The sequence below is a fragment of the Pleurodeles waltl genome, chromosome 9 (genome assembly GCF_031143425.1).
Source record: "Pleurodeles waltl isolate 20211129_DDA chromosome 9, aPleWal1.hap1.20221129, whole genome shotgun sequence".
In the NCBI taxonomy this organism is placed as follows: Eukaryota; Metazoa; Chordata; class Amphibia; order Caudata; family Salamandridae; genus Pleurodeles; species Pleurodeles waltl.
The window spans coordinates 1065038005-1065059943 of NC_090448.1; positions in this window are offsets into that span (position 1 = coordinate 1065038005).

Genomic DNA, 21939 nt, shown 5'->3' on the forward strand with positions numbered 1-21939 from the left:
TCCACAAAGCACAGTCACAGGCAGGGCAGCACTTGTTCCTCAGCGATCAGCTCTTCTCCAGGCAGAGGTTCCCCTTGATTCCAGAAGTGTTTCTAAAGTTTGTAAGTTTGGGTGCCCTTCTTATACCCATTTTAGTCTTTGAAGTCACCTTCCTTCAAAGGGGACTCACACCTTCTTGTGAAATCCTGCCTTGCCCAGGCAAGGCCTCAGACACACACCAGGGGGCTGGAGACAGCATTGTCAGAGGCAGGCACAGTCCTTTCAGATGAGAGTGACCACTCCACCCCTCCCTCCTAGCAGAGATGGCTAATCAGGAAATGCAGATCACACCCCAGCTCCCTTTGTGTCACTGTCTGGTGTGAGGTGAAAAACAACCCAACTGTCAAACTGACCCAGACAGGGAATCCACAAACAAGGCAGAGTCACAGAATGGTTTAAGCAAGAAAATGCTCACTTTCTAAAAGTGGCATTTCCAAACTCACAATCTTAAAATCAACTTTACTAAAAGATGTATTTTTAAATTGTGAGTTCAGGGATCCCAAACTCCACATGTCCATCTACTCTCTAGGGGAATCTACACTTTAATCATATTTAAAGGTAGCCCCCATATTATCCTATGAGAGAGAGACAGACCTTGCAACAGTGAAAACGAAATTGGCAGTATTTCACTGTCAGGACATATAAACCACATTACTATATGTCCTACCTTATCCATACACTGCACCCTGCCCTTGGGGCTACCTAGGGCCTACCTTAGGGGTGCCTTACGTGTAAGGAAAGGGAAGGTTTAGGCCTGGCAAGTGGGTACACTTGCCAAGTCGAATTTACAGTGTAAGAATACACACACAGACACTGCAGTGGCAGGTCTGAGACATGATTACAGAACTACTTATGTGGGTGGCACAACCAGTGCTGCAGGCCCACTAGTAGTATTTGATTTACAGGCCCTGGCACCTCTAGTGCACATTACTAGGGACTTACTAGTAATTCAAATATGCCAATCATGGATGAACCACTTACATATAATTTAAACAGGAGCACTTGCACTTTAGCACTGGTTAGCAGTGGTAAAGTGCCCAGAGTAACAAAAACAGCAAAATCAGAGTCCAGCACACATCAACAACCCGGGGAACAGAGGCAAAAAGTTAAGGGAGACCACGCCAAGGATGAAAAGTCTAACACGTGTCCCCCCCAGCTAAAAGTGGGGAGCAACTACCCAACCTCATGGGAGTTCTCATCACTAAGGCGGAAGAACCTGGACAGACCATCAGCATTGGCGTGCTCTGTACCGGGTCGATGTTCCACCGTAAAGTCCATCCCCTGTAGGGAAATGGACCACCTCAACGGTTTTGGGTTCTCACCCCTCATCTGCATTAACCATCTGAGGGGTCTGTGGTCGGTCTGAACTCGGAAGTGAGTCCCAAACAAGTAGGGTCTTAGCTTCTTCAGTGCCCAGACCACAGCAAACGCTTCACGTTCTATGGCACTCCACCTACGTTCCCTGGGTAGTAACCTTCTGCTAATGAAGGCTACGGGTTGATCTAGGCCCTCTTCATTCAGCTGTGAGAGTACTGCTCCAATACCATGCTCTGAGGCGTCTGTCTGTACAACAAACTCCGTGGAGTAGTCAGGTGCCTTCAGCACCGGTGCTGTGCACATGGCAGCCTTCAGGGCATCAAAAGCGTTCTGGCAAGCCTCTGTCCAGATCACTTTCTTGGGTTGCTTCTTAGAAGTCAACTCAGTTAAGGGGGTAACAATGGTACCATATCCCTTAACGAACCTCCGATAGTATCCTGTGAGACCTAAAAAGGCTCTCACTTCAGTCTGGGTCTTGGGAGGCTCCCAAGCCAGAATCGTGTCAATCTTAGGCTGTAGGGGTGCCACCTGGCCACTCCCCACCTGGTGTCCTAAGTACACAACAGAACCCTGCCCTATTTGGCACTTGCTCGCCTTAATAGTGAGGCCTGCCTTCTGCAGGGCCTCTAACACTCTCCAGAGGTGTTGCAGGTGTTCCTCCCATGTGGAACTAAACACAGCAATGTCATCCAGGTAGGCGGCACTGAACTCATCCAGTCCTGCCAACACCTGGTTGACCAACCTCTGAAAGGTGGCAGGGGCATTCTTCATCCCAAAGGGCATCACATTGAAGTGGAAGTGCCCATCGGGGGTAGAGAATGCTGACCTCTCCTTTGCCCCTTCAGTTAAGGCAATCTGCCAGTACCCAGATGTTAAATCAAACGTACTGAGGTACTGGGCAGCTCCTAACCGATCAATGAGCTCATCAGCTCGGGGGATGGGGTGTGCGTCAGTCTTGCTGACCGCATTGAGACCCCGGTAGTCCACACAGAACCTAAGTTCTGGAGTGGCACCAGGAGCAGTAGCCTTTGGGACCAAGACCACTGGGCTGGCCCAAGGACTGCTGGAGTGCTCAATAACCCTTAGGGCTAACATTTTGGAGACTTCCTCCTTAATGCAAGCCCTCACCCTGTCAGTCACCCTGTAAACCTTATGTTTAACAGGTGTACTGTCCCCAGTGTCCACATCATGTGTGCACAGGTGTGTGACTCCTGGGATCAGGGAAAACAGTGAGGCGAACTGTCCCAGCACGTGGAGACAGTCCCTCTGCTGTTCCTCAGTCAGGGAGGGGGAGAGGATCACTCCCTCCACAGACCCATCTTTCTCTCCTGCAGACAGGAGGTCAGGAAGAGGCTCACTCTCTTCCTCCACCCCGTCATCTGTCGCTAGGAGCATGGATAGCTCAGTTCGCTCAAAGTGTGGTTTGAGGCGGTTGACATGTAGGACCCTCAAGGGGTTCCTGGGGGATTGCAAGTCTACCAGATAGGTGACCTCGCTCTTTCTTTCCACCACCTCAAAAGGCCCAGTCCACTTATCTTGGAGAGCCCTAGGCTCTACTGGTGCCATGACCCACACTTTTTGTCCAGGCTGAAACTCAACCAGAGTGGCATTCTGGTCGTACCACCGTTTCATGTCCTCCTGGCTTGCTTCCAGGTTCTCCTGAGCGAGACGCCTGAAGCGGGCAGTCTGGTTTCTTAGTGCCAGCATGTAGCTAAATACATCCTGGGGTGGTTTACTAGGAGCTTTCTCCAAAGCCTCCTTCACCAGACTGAGCGGTCCCCTCACAGGGTGGCCATAGATGAGCTCAAAGGGGCTAAAGCCAAGTCCCTTTTGAGGCACCTCCCTGGAAGCGAACAGAAGGCATGGCAAGAGGACGTCCCACTTACGCCTCAAGGGCTCTGACAGGCCCTGAATCATGCCTTTCAAGGTGCGGTTGAATCTCTCAACCAGACCATTACTTTGGGGGTGGTAAGGGGTGGTGAACTTGTAGGTTACCCCACACACCTTCCACAGAGACTTCATATAAGTGGATATGAAGTTTGTACCCCTATCAGATACTACCTCCTTGGGGAACCCCATGCGGGTAAAAACCCCCATCAAGGCACGTCCCACCACGGGGGCGGTGACCGTCCTTAGAGGAATAGCTTCTGGGTACCGTGTGGCATGGTCCACCAAGACCAGGATGAACCTGTTGCCCATGGCTGTCTTGGGATCCAGAGGCCCCACAATGTCAATTCCTACCCTTTCAAAGGGAGTACTGACTACCGGTAAAGGTTGGAGGGGAGCTTTGCATTTCCCCCCACTCTTGCCACTTGCCTGACAAGTCTGACAAGATCTACAATAAGCAGCTGACTGCTTGTTCATCAAGGGCCAGTAAAAGTGGGAGACAAGCCTCTTATAGGTCTTGTCCTGCCCTAGATGTCCTGCCAAAGGCACATCATGAGCCAAACCCAGTAGGAAGGTCCTGAAGCCCTGGGGTACCACCAGCATTCGAGCTGACCCCGGCTCAGGAACCTTAGGCTCACTATACAGGAGGCCATCCTCCCAATAAATCAGGTGAGTACCTGGCGCCCCGCCAGCCGCCTGGGCTGCAGCCTGCTGCCGCAGTCCCTCAAGAGTAGGGCATTCCTTCTGCGCTGTGCAGAATACTTCCCTGGTGGGTCCCCCTTCCTGCTGCCACTGCGACAGCTCAGGGACCTCCCCCAGTTCAGCCACCTGTTCCCCTGTAGGTTCCGGGGCATCACCCTCAGGCTCTGCCTCCTCCCGGACCGTGGGAACTTCTGGGGCGGGTTTCCCGCGCCTCCTGCCTTTCCTCTTCTTGGCGGTCCCCTGGGCCACTGTTTCAGGCTCCAGGGGCTCTTGACTACCCTGATTGGCTGCCATAGACCGGGTGGATACGCATACCCACCCAGGCAGACCCAACATCTCCAAGTGAGACCTGTGTTCCACCTCCTTCCAAGGGGAATCTTCCAGGTCGTTGCCTAGCAAACAATCAACAGGCATGGTTGGACTCACAGCTACTTTCCAGGAACCTGAGACCCCCCCCCATTCAAAGGGAACCTGCGCCACTCTGCAGAGGCGCTCAGAGTTGTCTACTGCAACTACTTGGTGAAGTACCCGGGGATCAATCTGCTCTTCAGACACCAGGTGACTCCTCACTGTAGTCACACTGGCTCCTGTGTCTCTCAGAGCCTCCACCCTCTGTCCATTGATGGTCACCCATTGCCTGTACTTCTTAGTGTTATCAGGCACTAGGTTTCTCTGGACCATCTCACTGTCCCCTAGTGAGACAAGGGTCATTTCTGCTGGTTCCCACCCACCTGAAACCAACTCCTCCCCAAGCGCTACACTGGCCAAACCCTGGGACGGCGCACCAGTGGGTGCCGGTGTACTTTTGGGGCATTTGGGGTCCCCCCTCACATGACCCACCTGGTCACATGAATAGCACTTACGTAGGGGACCACCTGCCATTGGCTTCCCTTTGGAGAACCATGTCTTCTTTTCACTGGGGGGTTGGGAATCCTTACCCGGGGAATCAGTTTGGGGCCCTTTAGAGAACTCATCCTGTTTGCCCTTACCCCCCCCTTTCTTCTGAGAGGGACCCTGCCCACCCTTGGCGTGGTCTCCCCCATACCTCTTTTGGACCCTGGTGCTCTCCCAGCGGTCCGCTTCCTGTGCAAGCTTCCTGGGGTCAGTCAGCTTGCTGTCAATGAGGTGCTGGCGCAGCTCTGGAAAACATAAACTGTACAAGTGCTCCCAAGCAATTAAATTGTAAAGCCCCTCATACGTGTTTACCTTACTGCCCTTCACCCAACCATCCAGTGACCTGCAACAAGAATCAACACATTCCAACCATGTTTGGGATTCCTTTCTCTTGTAGGATCTAAACTTCTCTTTGTACTGCTCAGGGGTGAGACCATACCTGGTAAGTAAGGCCTCCTTCATGGCAGGGTAGGTGAGACTCTGAGCATCCCCTAAGGCCGTCAGTGTGTCCCTCCCCTCTGCCTCAAAATGCTTCCACAGGGCTGCCCCCCAATGAGCTTCAGGGACCAGGTTCATGTGGAGAGCTGACTCATAACCCTTGAACCACAAGTAGATATCATCCTCCCTCTTATAATCCCTCACAAGGTCTTTTGGGATGTGTACCCTTCTCTCAGGCTGCACTGTAGAATTGCTGCCACCATCCCTACTGGACTGGCTTCTATGATCTATCTCTTTCAAGCTAAGCTCATGAGCCATTGTTATCTTCTTCTCCTCAAGGGCTAGCCTTCTCTGCTCCAATTGGTACTCCCTTTCTGCCTGTCTGTCCTGTAACTCTTCAGGTGTCAGACCCTTGGAGGATACACTGCTACTTGCCCTAGAGATTCTCCCCTGAGACATAGCAGGCCCACCCACTACATCAGTGTGAGTGACTTGCAACTCCTCTTCCCCCTTTGGCTCCTCATCTGTGTGCCCCTCAGCTGCTTTGGCTGTCACCCAGGCCCTCAGCGCCTTTTGCAGCTCATCCTTCTTGGATGAGCTCTTAATGGGACAGCCAACATTACTACAAAACTGCTTCAACTGAGCCACCTTGTAGCTCTCCAATTTCTCCAAGTCAAAAGCAGCTTCAGCTAGGGTATCTCCAGACTGAGACATGATGAGAGGTTAAAAAAAATATGCACAGTTCCAAAAACAGAAAAGCAAGTTCTCAAATGAAGTTTCAGCAAAGTCAATCCCGGGATCAGCGAAAAAAAAGAAACTGAATGCAGAGAAAAACAGTCCAAGTAAAAACAAAAATCACAAGACTAGTAGTATGTGGTCACGTAGTGGTCTGAGATCAAAACAGTAGTGTACACTTAATTACTGTATGTCAAGTACAAATACAAGTCCAAATCCCGACCGCTGGTCACCAATGTTAGAAATGGGGTCTTTGGTTGACAGTCAGGTTACCCCCTGTTCAAGCAAGGACCCTTACTCTAGTTAGGATAAAAGAGAATCACCCTCAGCTAACCCCTGCTTACCCCCTTGGTAGCTTGGCAGAGCAGTAGGCTTAACCTCAGAGTGCTGGGCGTAAAGTATTTGTACCAACACACACAGTAGCTTAATGAAAACACTACAAAATGACACAACACCAGTTTAGAAAAATAGGAAATATTTATCTAGACAAAACAAGACCAAAACGACAAAAATCCAACATACACAAGTCAAGTTATGATTTTTTAAAGGTTTAAAATAAAAAGAGTCTTTAGGTAGTTGTAACACCACACTAGCGCTGCTAGCGTGAAAATGTACCTGGTTTGCGTCAAAAATAACCCCGCACGGGCGGTGTGCGTCGAAAGTAACCCTGCACGGCTGTGTGCGTCGAAAACAACTCGGCACGGCGGTGCGCGTTGAAAAAGTCAGCCACACGACGATCCGAAAGTCCCGCGGCGCAGGGTGCGATCTCTCAGCCTCCGTCAGCGATGCTGCGCGTCGTTTCTCCTGCTCCGGGCGTCGGTTTTTCGGTCGCGTTTCCTGCGGCGTCGTTTCTCAGCTGCGGAACCGGCGTTGCGTCGTTTTCTCAGCCGCGATCGGATTCGCGTCGATCTTTTCTCCGCACGGTGCTCGGTGCGTGTATTTTTGTCCTTAGGCTGCCAGCCTCTCCTTTCAGGGTCCCAGGAGCTGGAAGGGCACCACAGAGCAGAGTAGGGGTCTCTCCAGAGACTCCAGGTGCTGGCAGGAAGAAGTCTTTGCTATCCCTGAGACTTCAACAACAGGAGGCAAGCTCTACATCAAGCCCTTGGAGATTTCTTCTTCAAGATGGAAGGCACACAAAGTCCAGTCTTTGCCCTCTTACTCTGGCAGAAGCAGCACTGCAGGAAAGCTCCACAAAGCACAGTCACAGGCAGGGCAGCACTTGTTCCTCAGCGATCAGCTCTTCTCCAGGCAGAGGTTCCCCTTGATTCCAGAAGTGTTTCTAAAGTTTGTAAGTTTGGGTGCCCTTCTTATACCCATTTTAGTCTTTGAAGTCACCTTCCTTCAAAGGGGACTCACACCTTCTTGTGAAATCCTGCCTTGCCCAGGCAAGGCCTCAGACACACACCAGGGGGCTGGAGACAGCATTGTCAGAGGCAGGCACAGTCCTTTCAGATGAGAGTGACCACTCCACCCCTCCCTCCTAGCAGAGATGGCTAATCAGGAAATGCAGATCACACCCCAGCTCCCTTTGTGTCACTGTCTGGTGTGAGGTGAAAAACAACCCAACTGTCAAACTGACCCAGACAGGGAATCCACAAACAAGGCAGAGTCACAGAATGGTTTAAGCAAGAAAATGCTCACTTTCTAAAAGTGGCATTTCCAAACTCACAATCTTAAAATCAACTTTACTAAAAGATGTATTTTTAAATTGTGAGTTCAGGGATCCCAAACTCCACATGTCCATCTACTCTCTAGGGGAATCTACACTTTAATCATATTTAAAGGTAGCCCCCATATTATCCTATGAGAGAGAGACAGACCTTGCAACAGTGAAAACGAAATTGGCAGTATTTCACTGTCAGGACATATAAACCACATTACTATATGTCCTACCTTATCCATACACTGCACCCTGCCCTTGGGGCTACCTAGGGCCTACCTTAGGGGTGCCTTACGTGTAAGGAAAGGGAAGGTTTAGGCCTGGCAAGTGGGTACACTTGCCAAGTCGAATTTACAGTGTAAGAATACACACACAGACACTGCAGTGGCAGGTCTGAGACATGATTACAGAACTACTTATGTGGGTGGCACAACCAGTGCTGCAGGCCCACTAGTAGTATTTGATTTACAGGCCCTGGCACCTCTAGTGCACATTACTAGGGACTTACTAGTAATTCAAATATGCCAATCATGGATGAACCACTTACATATAATTTAAACAGGAGCACTTGCACTTTAGCACTGGTTAGCAGTGGTAAAGTGCCCAGAGTAACAAAAACAGCAAAATCAGAGTCCAGCACACATCAACAACCCGGGGAACAGAGGCAAAAAGTTAAGGGAGACCACGCCAAGGATGAAAAGTCTAACATTTCCCTAGGTGGCGGCTGAGCTACAGGCCAAAATCTACAGGTAGGCACTTTGCAAAAAACACCTCTGTTTTCCTTCAAACATTTGGCTGTGTCCACATTGCGCTTTGGGGCGTTTCCTGTCGTGGGCGCTAGGCCTACCCACACAAGTGAGGTATCATTTTTATCGGGAGACGTGGGGGAAAGCTGGGTGGAAGGAAATTTGTGGCTCCTCTCAGATTCTAGAACTTTCTGCCACAGAAATGTGAGGAACATGTGTTTTTTTAGCCAAATGTTGAGGTTTGCAAAGGATTCTGGGTAACAGAACCTGGTCCGAGCCACACAAGTCACCCCATCTTGGATTCCCCTAGGTCTCTAGTTTTCAGAAATGCACAGGTTTGGTAGGTTTCCCTAGGTGGCAGTTGAGCTACAGGCCAAAATCTACAGGTAGGCACTTTGCAAAAAACACCTCTGTGTTCCTTCAAAAATTTGGCTGTGTCCACGTTGCGCTTGGGGGAGTTTCCTGTCGCGGGCGCTATGCCTACCCACACAAGTGAGGTATCATTTTTATCAGGAGACGTGGGGGAACGCTGGGTGGAAGGAAATCTGTGGCTCCTCTCATATTCCAGAACTTTCTGCCACAGAAATGTGAGGAACATGTGTTTTTTTTGCCAAATTTTGAGGTTTGCAAAGGATTCTGGGTAACAGAACCTGGTCCGAGCCACACAAGTCACCCCATCTTGGATTCCCCTAGGTCTCTAGTTTTCAGAAATGCACAGGTTTGGTAGGTTTCCCTAAGTGGCGGCTGAGCTACAGGCCAAAATCTACAGGTATTCACTTTGCAAAAAACACCTCTCTTTTCCTTCAAAAATTTGGATGTGTCCATGTTGCGCTTTGGGGCGTTTCCTGTCGCAGGCGCTAGGCCTACCCACACAAGTGAGGTATAATTTTTATCGGGAGACATGGGGGAATGCTGGGTGGAAGGAAATTAGTGGCTCCTCTCAGATTCCAGAACTTTCTGCCACAGAAATGTGAGGAACATGTGTTTTTTTAGCCAAATTTTGAGGTTTGCAAAGGATTCTGGGTAACAGAACCTGGTCCGAGCCACACAAGTCACCCCATCTTGGATTCCCCTAGGTCTCTAGTTTTCAGAAATGCACAGGTTTGGTAGGTTTCCCTGGGTGGCGGCTGAGCTACAGGCCAAAATCTACAGGTAGGCACTTTGCAAAAAACACCTCTGTTTTCCTTCATAAATTTGGCTGTGTCCACGTTGTGCTTTGGGGCGTTTCCTGTCGCGGGCGCTAGGCCTACCCACACAAGTGAGGTATCATTTTTATCGGGAGACGCGGGGGAACGCTGGGTGGAAGGAAATTTGTGGCTCCTCTCAGATTCCAGAACTTTCTGCCACAGAAATGTGAGGAACATGTGTTTTTTTAGCCAAATTTTGAGGTTTGCAAAGGATTCTGGATAACAGAAGCTGGTCCCAGCCACACAAGTCACCCCATCTTGGATTCCCACAGGTCACTAGTTTTCAGAAATGCACAGGTTTGGTAGGTTTCCCTAGGTGGCGGCTGAGCTACAGGCCAAAATCTACAGGTAGGCACTTTGCAAAAAACACCTCTGTTTTCCTTCAAACATTTGGCTGTGTCCACATTGCGCTTTGGGGCGTTTCCTGTCGTGGGCGCTAGGCCTACCCACACAAGTGAGGTATAATTTTTATCGGGAGACGTGGGGGAAAGCTGGGTGGAAGGAAATTTGTGGCTCCTCTCAGATTCTAGAACTTTCTGCCACAGAAATGTGAGGAACATGTGTTTTTTTAGCCAAATGTTGAGGTTTGCAAAGGATTCTGGGTTTCAGAACCTGGTCCGCGCCACACAAGTCACCCCATCTTGGATTCCCCTAGGTCTCTAGTTTTCAGAAATGCACAGGTTTGGTAGGTTTCCCTAGGTGGCGGTTGAGCTACAGGCCAAAATCTACAGGTAGGCACTTTGCAAAAAACACCTCTGTGTTCCTTCAAAAATTTGGCTGTGTCCACGTTGCGCTTGGGGGAGTTTCCTGTCGCGGGCGCTAGGCCTACCCACACAAGTGAGGTATCATTTTTATCAGGAGACGTGGGGGAACGCTGGGTGGAAGGAAATCTGTGGCTCCTCTCATATTCCAGAACTTTCTGCCACAGAAATGTGAGGAACATGTGTTTTTTTAGCCAAATTTTGAGGTTTGCAAAGGATTCTGGGTAACAGAACCTGGTCCGAGCCACACAAGTCACCCCATCTTGGATTCCCCTAGGTCTCTAGTTTTCAGAAATGCACAGGTTTGGTAGGTTTCCCTGAGTGGCGGCTGAGCTACAGGCCAAAATCTACAGGTAGGCACTTTGCAAAAAACACCTATGTTTTCCTTCAAAAATTTGGATGTGTCCATGTTGCGCTTTGGGGCGTTTCCTGTCGCAGGCGCTAGGCCTACCCACACAAGTGAGGTATCATTTTTATCGGGAGACGTGGGGGAATGCTGGGTGGAAGGAAATTTGTGGCTCCTCTCAGATTCTAGAACTTTCTGCCACAGAAATGTGAGGAACATGTGTTTTTTTAGCCAAATTTTGAGGTTTGCAAAGGATTCTGGGTAACAGAACCTGGTCCGAGCCACACAAGTCACCCCATCTTGGATTCCCCTAGGTCTCTAGTTTTCAGAAATGCACAGGTTTGGTAGTTTTCCCTAGGTGGCGGCTCAGCTAAAGGCCAAAATCTACAGGTAGGCACTTTCCAAAAAACACCTCTGTTTTCCTTCAAAAATGTGGCTGTGTCCACGTTGCGCTTTGGGGCGTTTCCTGTCGCGGGCGCTAGGCCTACCCACACAAGTGAGGTATCATTTTTATCGGGAGACGCGGGGGAACGCTGGGTGGAAGGAAATTTGTGGCTCCTCTCAGATTCCAGAACTTTCAGCCACAGAAATATGAGGAACATGTGTTTTTTTAGCCAAATTTTGAGGTTTGCAAAGGATTCTGGATAACAGAAGCTGGTCCCAGCCACACAAGTCACCCCATCTTGGATTCCCCCAGGTCACTAGTTTTCAGAAATGCACAGGTTTGGTAGGTTTCCCTAGGTGGCGGCTGAGCTACAGGCCAAAATCTACAGGTAGGCACTTTGCAAAAAACACCTCTGTTTTCCTTCAAACATTTGGCTGTGTCCACATTGCGCTTTGGGGCGTGTCCTGTCGTGGGCGCTAGGCCTACCCACACAAGTGAGGTATCATTTTTATCGGGAGACGTGGTTGAACGCTGGGTGGAAGGACATTTGTGGCTCCTCTCAGATTCCAGAACTTTCTGCCACAGAAAGGTGAGGAACATGTGTTTTTTTAGCCAAATTTTGAGGTTTGCAAAGGATTCTGGATAACAGAAGCTGGTCCCAGCCACACAAGTCACCCCATCTTGGATTCCCCCAGGTCACTAGTTTTCAGAAATGCACAGGTTTGGTAGGTTTCCCTAGGTGGCGGCTGAGCTACAGGCCAAAATCTACAGGTAGGCACTTTGCAAAAAACACCTCTGTTTTCCTTCAAACATTTGGCTGTGTCCACATTGCGCTTTGGGGCTTTTCCTGTCGTGGGCGCTAGGCCTACCCACACAAGTGAGGTATAATTTTTATCGGGAGACGTGGGGGAAAGCTGGGTGGAAGGAAATTTGTGGCTCCTCTCAGATTCTAGAACTTTCTGCCACAGAAATGTGAGGAACATGTGTTTTTTTAGCCAAATGTTGAGGTTTGCAAAGGATTCTGGGTAACAGAACCTGGTCCGAGCCACACAAGTCACCCCATCTTGGATTCCCCTAGGTCTCTAGTTTTCAGAAATGCACAGGTTTGGTAGGTTTCCCTAGGTGGCGGTTGAGCTACAGGCCAAAATCTACAGGTAGGCACTTTGCAAAAAACACCTCTGTGTTCCTTCAAAAATTTGGCTGTGTCCACGTTGCGCTTGGGGGAGTTTCCTGTCGCGGGCGCTATGCCTACCCACACAAGTGAGGTATCATTTTTATCAGGAGACGTGGGGGAACGCTGGGTGGAAGGAAATCTGTGGCTCCTCTCATATTCCAGAACTTTCTGCCACAGAAATGTGAGGAACATGTGTTTTTTTTGCCAAATTTTGAGGTTTGCAAAGGATTCTGGGTAACAGAACCTGGTCCGAGCCACACAAGTCACCCCATCTTGGATTCCCCTAGGTCTCTAGTTTTCAGAAATGCACAGGTTTGGTAGGTTTCCCTAAGTGGCGGCTGAGCTACAGGCCAAAATCTACAGGTATTCACTTTGCAAAAAACACCTCTCTTTTCCTTCAAAAATTTGGATGTGTCCATGTTGCGCTTTGGGGCGTTTCCTGTCGCAGGCGCTAGGCCTACCCACACAAGTGAGGTATAATTTTTATCGGGAGACATGGGGGAATGCTGGGTGGAAGGAAATTAGTGGCTCCTCTCAGATTCCAGAACTTTCTGCCACAGAAATGTGAGGAACATGTGTTTTTTTAGCCAAATTTTGAGGTTTGCAAAGGATTCTGGGTAACAGAACCTGGTCCGAGCCACACAAGTCACCCCATCTTGGATTCCCCTAGGTCTCTAGTTTTCAGAAATGCACAGGTTTGGTAGGTTTCCCTGGGTGGCGGCTGAGCTACAGGCCAAAATCTACAGGTAGGCACTTTGCAAAAAACACCTCTGTTTTCCTTCATAAATTTGGCTGTGTCCACGTTGTGCTTTGGGGCGTTTCCTGTCGCGGGCGCTAGGCCTACCCACACAAGTGAGGTATCATTTTTATCGGGAGACGCGGGGGAACGCTGGGTGGAAGGAAATTTGTGGCTCCTCTCAGATTCCAGAACTTTCTGCCACAGAAATGTGAGGAACATGTGTTTTTTTAGCCAAATTTTGAGGTTTGCAAAGGATTCTGGATAACAGAAGCTGGTCCCAGCCACACAAGTCACCCCATCTTGGATTCCCACAGGTCACTAGTTTTCAGAAATGCACAGGTTTGGTAGGTTTCCCTAGGTGGCGGCTGAGCTACAGGCCAAAATCTACAGGTAGGCACTTTGCAAAAAACACCTCTGTTTTCCTTCAAACATTTGGCTGTGTCCACATTGCGCTTTGGGGCGTTTCCTGTCGTGGGCGCTAGGCCTACCCACACAAGTGAGGTATAATTTTTATCGGGAGACGTGGGGGAAAGCTGGGTGGAAGGAAATTTGTGGCTCCTCTCAGATTCTAGAACTTTCTGCCACAGAAATGTGAGGAACATGTGTTTTTTTAGCCAAATGTTGAGGTTTGCAAAGGATTCTGGGTTTCAGAACCTGGTCCGCGCCACACAAGTCACCCCATCTTGGATTCCCCTAGGTCTCTAGTTTTCAGAAATGCACAGGTTTGGTAGGTTTCCCTAGGTGGCGGTTGAGCTACAGGCCAAAATCTACAGGTAGGCACTTTGCAAAAAACACCTCTGTGTTCCTTCAAAAATTTGGCTGTGTCCACGTTGCGCTTGGGGGAGTTTCCTGTCGCGGGCGCTAGGCCTACCCACACAAGTGAGGTATCATTTTTATCAGGAGACGTGGGGGAACGCTGGGTGGAAGGAAATCTGTGGCTCCTCTCATATTCCAGAACTTTCTGCCACAGAAATGTGAGGAACATGTGTTTTTTTAGCCAAATTTTGAGGTTTGCAAAGGATTCTGGGTAACAGAACCTGGTCCGAGCCACACAAGTCACCCCATCTTGGATTCCCCTAGGTCTCTAGTTTTCAGAAATGCACAGGTTTGGTAGGTTTCCCTGAGTGGCGGCTGAGCTACAGGCCAAAATCTACAGGTAGGCACTTTGCAAAAAACACCTATGTTTTCCTTCAAAAATTTGGATGTGTCCATGTTGCGCTTTGGGGCGTTTCCTGTCGCAGGCGCTAGGCCTACCCACACAAGTGAGGTATCATTTTTATCGGGAGACGTGGGGGAATGCTGGGTGGAAGGAAATTTGTGGCTCCTCTCAGATTCTAGAACTTTCAGCCACAGAAATGTGAGGAACATGTGTTTTTTTAGCCAAATTTTGAGGTTTGCAAAGGATTCTGGGTAACAGAACCTGGTCCGAGCCACACAAGTCACCCCATCTTGGATTCCCCTAGGTCTCTAGTTTTCAGAAATGCACAGGTTTGGTAGGTTTCCCTAGGTGGCGGCTCAGCTAAAGGCCAAAATCTACAGGTAGGCACTTTGCAAAAAACACCTCTGTTTTCCTTCAAAAATGTGGCTGTGTCCACGTTGCGCTTTGGGGCGTTTCCTGTTGCGGGCGCTAGGCCTACCCACACAAGTGAGGTATCATTTTTATCGGGAGACGCGGGGGAACGCTGGGTGGAAGGAAATTTGTGGCTCCTCTCAGATTCCAGAACTTTCAGCCACAGAAATATGAGGAACATGTGTTTTTTTAGCCAAATTTTGAGGTTTGCAAAGGATTCTGGATAACAGAAGCTGGTCCGAGCCACACAAGTCACCCCATCTTGGATTCCCCCAGGTCACTAGTTTTCAGAAATGCACAGGTTTGGTAGGTTTCCCTAGGTGGCGGCTGAGCTACAGGCCAAAATCTACAGGTAGGCACTTTGCAAAAAACACCTCTGTTTTCCTTCAAACATTTGGCTGTGTCCACATTGCGCTTTGGGGCGTGTCCTGTCGTGGGCGCTAGGCCTACCCACACAAGTGAGGTATCATTTTTATCGGGAGACGTGGTTGAACGCTGGGTGGAAGGACATTTGTGGCTCCTCTCAGATTCCAGAACTTTCTGCCACAGAAATGTGAGGAACATGTGTTTTTTTAGCCAAATTTTGAGGTTTGCAAAGGATTCTGGGTAACAGAACCTGGTCCGAACCACACAAGTCACCCCATCTTGGATTTCCCTAGGTCTCTAGTTTTCAGAAATGCACAGGTTTGGTAGGTTTCCCTAGGTGGCGGCTGAGCTACAGGCCAAAATCTACAGGTAGGCACTTTGCAAAAAACACCTCTGTTTTCCTTCAAAAATTTGGCTGTGTCCACGATGCGCTTTGGGGCGTTTCCTGTCGCGGGCGCTAGGCCTACCCACACAAGTGAGGTATCATTTTTATCGGGAGACGTGGGGGAACGCTGGGTGGATGGAAATTTGTGGCTCCTTTCAGATTCTAGAACTTTCTGCCACAGAAATGTGAGGAACATGTGTTTTTTTAGCCAAATTTTGAGGTTTGCAAAGGATTCTGGGTAACAGAACCTGGTCTGAGCCACACAAGTCACCCCATCTTAGATTCCCCTAGGTCTCTAGTTTTCAGAAATGTACAGGTTTGGTAGGTTTCCCTAGGTGGCGGCTGAGCTACAGGCCAAAATCTACAGGTAGGCACTTTGCAAAAAACACCTCTGTTTTCCTTCAAAAATTTGGCTGTGTCCACGTTGCGCTTTGGGGCGTTTCCTGTCGCGGGAGCTAGGCCTACCCACACAAGTGAGGTATCATTTTTATCGGGAGACGTGGGGGAACGCTGGGTGGAAGGAAATTTGTGGCTCCTCTCAAATTCTAGAACTTTCTGCCACAGAAATGTGAGGAACATGTGTTTTTTTAGCCAAATTTTGAGGTTTGCGAAGGATTCTGGGTAACAGAACCTGGTCCGAGCCACACAAGTCACCCCATCTTGGATTCCCCTAGGTCTCTAGTTTTCAGAAATGCACAGGTTTGGTAGGTTTCCCTAGGTGGCGGCTGAGCTACAGGCCAAAATCTGCAGGTAGGCACTTTGCAAAAAACAGCTCTGTTTTCCTTCAAAAATTTGGCTGTGTCCACGTTGTGCTTTGGGGCGTTTCCTGTCGCGGGCGCTAGGCCTACCCACACAAGTGAGGTATCATTTTTATCGGGAGACGTGGGGGAACGCTGGGTGGAAGGAAATTTGTGGCTCCTCTCAGATTCTAGAACTTTCTGCCACAGAAATGTGAGGAACATGTGTTTTTTTAGCCAAATTTTGAGGTTTGCAAAGGATTCTGGATAACAGAAGCTGGTCCCAGCCACACAAGTCACCCCATCTTGGATTCCCCCAGGTCACTAGTTTTCAGAAATGCACAGGTTTGGTAGGTTTCCCTAGGTGGCGGCTGAGCTACAGGCCAAAATCTACAGGTAGGCACTTTGCAAAAAACACCTCTGTTTTCCTTCAAACATTTGGCTGTGTCCACATTGCGCTTTGGGGCGTTTCCTGTCGTGGGCGCTAGGCCTACCCACACAAGTGAGGTATCATTTTTATCGGGAGACGTGGGGGAACGCTGGGTGGAAGGAAATTTGTGGCTCCTCTCAGATTCTAGAACTTTCTGCCACAGAAATGTGAGGAACATGTGTTTTTTTAGCCAAATGTTGAGGTTTGCAAAGGATTCTGGGTAACAGAACCTGGTCCGAGCCACACAAGTCACCCCATCTTGGATTCCCCAGGTCTCTAGTTTTCAGAAATGCACAGGTTTGGTAGATTTCCCTAGGCGGCGGCTGAGCTACAGGCCAAAATCTACAGGTAGGCACTTTGCAAAAAACACCTCTGTATTCCTTCAAAAATTTGGATGTGTCCATGTTGCGCTTTGGGGCGTTTCCTGTCGCAGGCGCTAGGCCAACCCACACAAGTGAGGTATCATTTTTATTGGGAGACGTGGGGGAACGCTGGGTGGAAGGAAATTAGTGGCTCCTCTCAGATTCCAGAACTTTCTGCCACAGAAATGTGAGGAACATGTGTTTTTTTAGCCAAATTTTGAGGTTTGCAAAGGATTCTGGGTAACAGAACCTGGTCCGAACCACACAAGTCACCCCATCTTGGATTCCCCTAGGTCTCTAGTTTTCAGAAATGCACAGGTTTGGTAGGTTTCCCTAGGTGGCAGCTGAGCTACAGGCCAAAATCTACAGGTAGGCACTTTGCAAAAAACACCTCTGTTTTCCTTCAAAAATTTGGCTGTGTCCACGTTGCGCTTTGGGGCGTTTCCTGTCGCGGGCGCTAGGCCTACCCACACAAGTGAGGTATCATTTTTATCGGGAGACGTGGGGGAACGCTGGGTGGATGGAAATTTGTGGCTCCTTTCAGATTCTAGAACTTTCTGCCACAGAAATGTGAGGAACATGTGTTTTTTTAGCCAAATTTTGAGGTTTGCAAAGGATTCTGGGTAACAGAACCTGGTCCGAGCCACACAAGTCACCCCATCTTAGATTCCCCTAGGTCTCTAGTTTTCAGAAATTTACAGGTTTGGTAGGTTTCCCTAGGTGGCGGCTGAGCTACAGGCCAAAATCTACAGGTAGGCACTTTGCAAAAAACACCTCTGTTTTCCTTCAAAAATTTGGCTGTGTCCACGTTGCGCTTTGGGGCGTTTCCTGTCGCGGGAGCTAGGCCTACCCACACAAGTGAGGTATCATTTTTATCGGGACACGTGGGGGAACGCTGGGTGGATGGAAATTTGTGGCTCCTCTCAGATGTCTAGAACTTTCTGCCACAGAAATGTGAGGAACATGTGTTTTTTTAGCCAAATTTTGAGGTTTGCGAAGGATTCTGGGTAACAGAACCTGGTCCGAGCCACACAAGTCGCCCCATCTTGGATTCCCCTAGGTCTCTAGTTTTCAGAAATGCACAGGTTTGGTAGGTTTCCCTAGGTGGCGGCTGAGCTACAGGCCAAAATCTGCAGGTAGGCACTTTGCAAAAAACACCTCTGTTTTCCTTCAAAAATTTGGCTGTGTCCACGTTGTGCTTTGGGGCGTTTCCTGTCGCGGGCGCTAGGCCTACCCACACAAGTGAGGTATCATTTTTATCGGGAGACGCGGGGGAACGCTGGGTGGAAGGAAATTTGTGGCTCCTCTCAGATTCCAGAACTTTCTGCCACAGAAAGGTGAGGAACATGTGTTTTTTTAGCCAAATTTTGAGGTTTGCAAAGGATTCTGGATAACAGAAGCTGGTCCCAGCCACACTATTCACCCCATCTTGAATTCCCCCAGGTCACTAGTTTTCAGAAATGCACAGGTTTGGTAGGTTTCCCTAGGTGGCGGCTGAGCTACAGGCCAAAATCTACAGGTAGGCACTTTGCAAAAAACACCTCTGTTTTCCTTCAAACATTTGGCTGTGTCCACATTGCGCTTTGGGGCGTTTCCTGTCGTGGGCGCTAGGCCTACCCACACAAGTGAGGTATAATTTTTATCGGGAGACGTGGGGGAAAGCTGGGTGGAAGGAAATTTGTGGCTCCTCTCAGATTCTAGAACTTTCTGCCACAGAAATGTGAGGAACATGTGTTTTTTTAGCCAAATGTTGAGGTTTGCAAAGGATTCTGGGTAACAGAACCTGGTCCGAGCCACACAAGTCACCCCATCTTGGATTCCCCTAGGTCTCTAGTTTTCAGAAATGCACAGGTTTGGTAGGTTTCCCTAGGTGGCGGTTGAGCTACAGGCCAAAATCTACAGGTAGGCACTTTGCAAAAAACACCTCTGTGTTCCTTCAAAAATTTGGCTGTGTCCACGTTGCGCTTGGGGGAGTTTCCTGTCGCGGGCGCTAGGCCTACCCACACAAGTGAGGTATCATTTTTATCAGGAGACGTGGGGGAACGCTGGGTGGAAGGAAATCTGTGGCTCCTCTCATATTCCAGAACTTTCTCCCACAGAAATGTGAGGAACATGTGTTTTTTTTGCCAAATTTTGAGGTTTGCAAAGGATTCTGGGTAACAGAACCTGGTCCGAGCCACACAAGTCACCCCATCTTGGATTCCCCTAGGTCTCTAGTTTTCAGAAATGCACAGGTTTGGTAGGTTTCCCTAGGTGGCGGCTGAGCTACAGGCCAAAATCTACAGGTATTCACTTTGCAAAAAACACCTCTCTTTTCCTTCAAAAATGTGGATGTGTCCATGTTGCGCTTTGGGGCGTTTCCTGTCGCAGGCGCTAGGCCTACCCACACAAGTGAGGTATCATTTTTATCGGGAGACATGGGGGAATGCTGGGTGGAAGGAAATTAGTGGCTCCTCTCAGATTCCAGAACTTTCTGCCACAGAAATGTGAGGAACATGTGTTTTTTTAGCCAAATTTTGAGGTTTGCAAAGGATTCTGGGTAACAGAACCTGGTCCGAGCCACACAAGTCACCCCATCTTGGATTCCCCTAGGTCTCTAGTTTTCAGAAATGCACAGGTTTGGTAGGTTTCCCTAGGTGGCGGTTGAGCTACAGGCCAAAATCTACAGGTAGGCACTTTGCAAAAAACACCTCTGTTTTCCTTCAAAAATTTGGCTGTGTCCACGTTGCGCTTGGGGGCGTTTCCTGTCGCGGGCGCTAGGCCTACCCACACAAGTGAGGTATCATTTTTATCGGAAGATGTGGGGGAACGTTGGGTGGAAGGAAATTTGTGGCTCCTCTCAGATTCTAGAACTTTCTGCCACAGAAATGTGAGGAACATGTGTTTTTTTAGCCAAATTTTGAGGTTTGGAAAGGATTCTGGGTAACAGAACCTGGTCCGAGCCACACAAGTCACCCCATCTTGGATTCCCCTAGGTCTCTAGTTTTCAGAAATGCACAGGTTTGGTAGGTTTCCCTAGGTGGCGGCTGAGCTAAAGGCCAAAATCTACAGGTAGGCACTTTGCAAAAAACACCTCTGTTTTCCTTCAAAAATGTGGCTGTGTCCACGTTGCGCTTTGGGGTGTTTCCTGTCGCGGGCGCTAGGCCTACCCACACAAGTGAGGTATCATTTTTATCGGGAGACGTGGGGGAACGCTGGGTGGAAGGAAATTTGTGGCTCCTTTCAGATTCTAGAACTTTCTGCCACAGAAATGTGAGGAACATGTGTTTTTTTAGCCAAATTTTGAGGTTTGCAAAGGATTCTGGGTAACAGAACCTGGTCCGAGCCACACAAGTCACCCCATCTTGGATTCCCCTAGGTCTCTAGTTTTCAGAAATGCACAGGTTTGGTAGGTTTCCCTAGGTGGCGGCTGAGCTACAGGCCAAAATCTACAGGTAGGCACTTTGCAAAAAACACCTCTGTTTTCCTTCAAAAATTTGGCTGTGTCCACGTTGCGCTTTGGGGCGATTCCTGTCGCGGGCGCTAGGCCTACCCACACAAGTGAGGTATCATTTTTATCGGGAGACGTGGGGGAACGCTGGGTGGAAGGAAATTTGTGGCTCCTCTCAGATTCTAGAACTTTCTGCCACAGAAATGTGAGGAACGTGTTTTTTTAGCCAAATTTTGAGGTTTGCGAAGGATTCTGGGTAACAGAACCTGGTCCGAGCCACACAAGTCACCCCATCTTGGATTCCCCTAGGTCTTTAGTTTTCAGAAATGCACAGGTTTGGTAGGTTTCCCTAGGTGGCGGCTGAGCTACAGGCCAAAATCTGCAGGTAGGGACTTTGCAAAAAAAACCTCTGTTTTCCTTCAAAAATTTTGCTGTGTCCACGTTGTGCTTTGGGGCGTTTCCTGTCGCGGGCGCTAGGCCTACCCACACAAGTGAGGTATCATTTTTATCGGGAGACGCGGGGGAACGCTGGGTGGAAGGAAATTTGTGGCTCCTCTCAGATTCCAGAACTTTCTGCCACAGAAATGTGAGGAACATGTGTTTTTTTAGCCAAATTTTGAGGTTTGCAAAGGATTCTGGGTAACAGAAGCTGGTCCCAGCCACACAAGTCACCCCATCTTGGATTCCCCCAGGTCACTAGTTTTCAGAAATGCACAGGTTTGTTAGTTTTCCCTAGGTGGCGGCTGAGCTACAGGCCAAAATCTACAGGTAGGCACTTTGCAAAAAACACCTCTGTTTTCCTTCAAAAATTTGGCCGTGTCCACGTTGCGCTTTGGGGCGATTCCTGTCGCGGGCGCTAGGCCTACCCACACAAGTGAGGTATCATTTGTATCGGGAGACGTGGGGGAACGCTGGGTGGAAGGAAATTTGTGGCTCCTCTCAGATTCTAGAACTTTCTGCCACAGAAATGTGAGGAACATGTGTTTTTTTAGCCAAATTTTGAGGTTTGCGAAGGATTCTGGGTAAGAGAACCTTGTCCGAGCCACACAAGTCACCCCATCTTGGATTCCCCTTGGTCTCTAGTTTTCAGAAATGCACAGGTTTGGTAGGTTTCCCTAGGTGGCGGCTGAGCTACAGGCCAAAATCTACAGGTAGGCCCTTTGCAAAAAACACCTCTGTTTTCCTTCAAAAATGTGGCTGTGTCCACGTTGCGCTTTGGGGCGTTTCCTGTCGCGGGCGCTAGGCCTACCCACACAAGTGAGGTATCATTTTTATCGGGAGAGGTGGGGGAACACTGGGTGGAAGGAAATGTGTGGCTCCTCTCAGATTCTAGAACTTTCTGCCACAGAAATGTGAGGAACATCTGTTTTTTTAGCCAAATTTTGAGGTTTGGAAAGGATTCTGGGTAACAGAACCTGGTCTGAGCCACACAAGTCACCCCATCTTGGATTCCCCTAGGTCTCTAGTTTTCAGAAATGCACAGGCTTGGTCGGTTTCCCTAAGTGGCGGCTGAGCTACAGGCCAAAATCTACAGGTAGGCACTTTGCAAAAAACACCTCTGTTTTCCTTCAAAAATTTGGCTGTGTCCACGTTGCGCTTGGGGGCGTTTCCTGTCGCGGGCGCTAGGCCTACCCACACAAGTGAGGTAT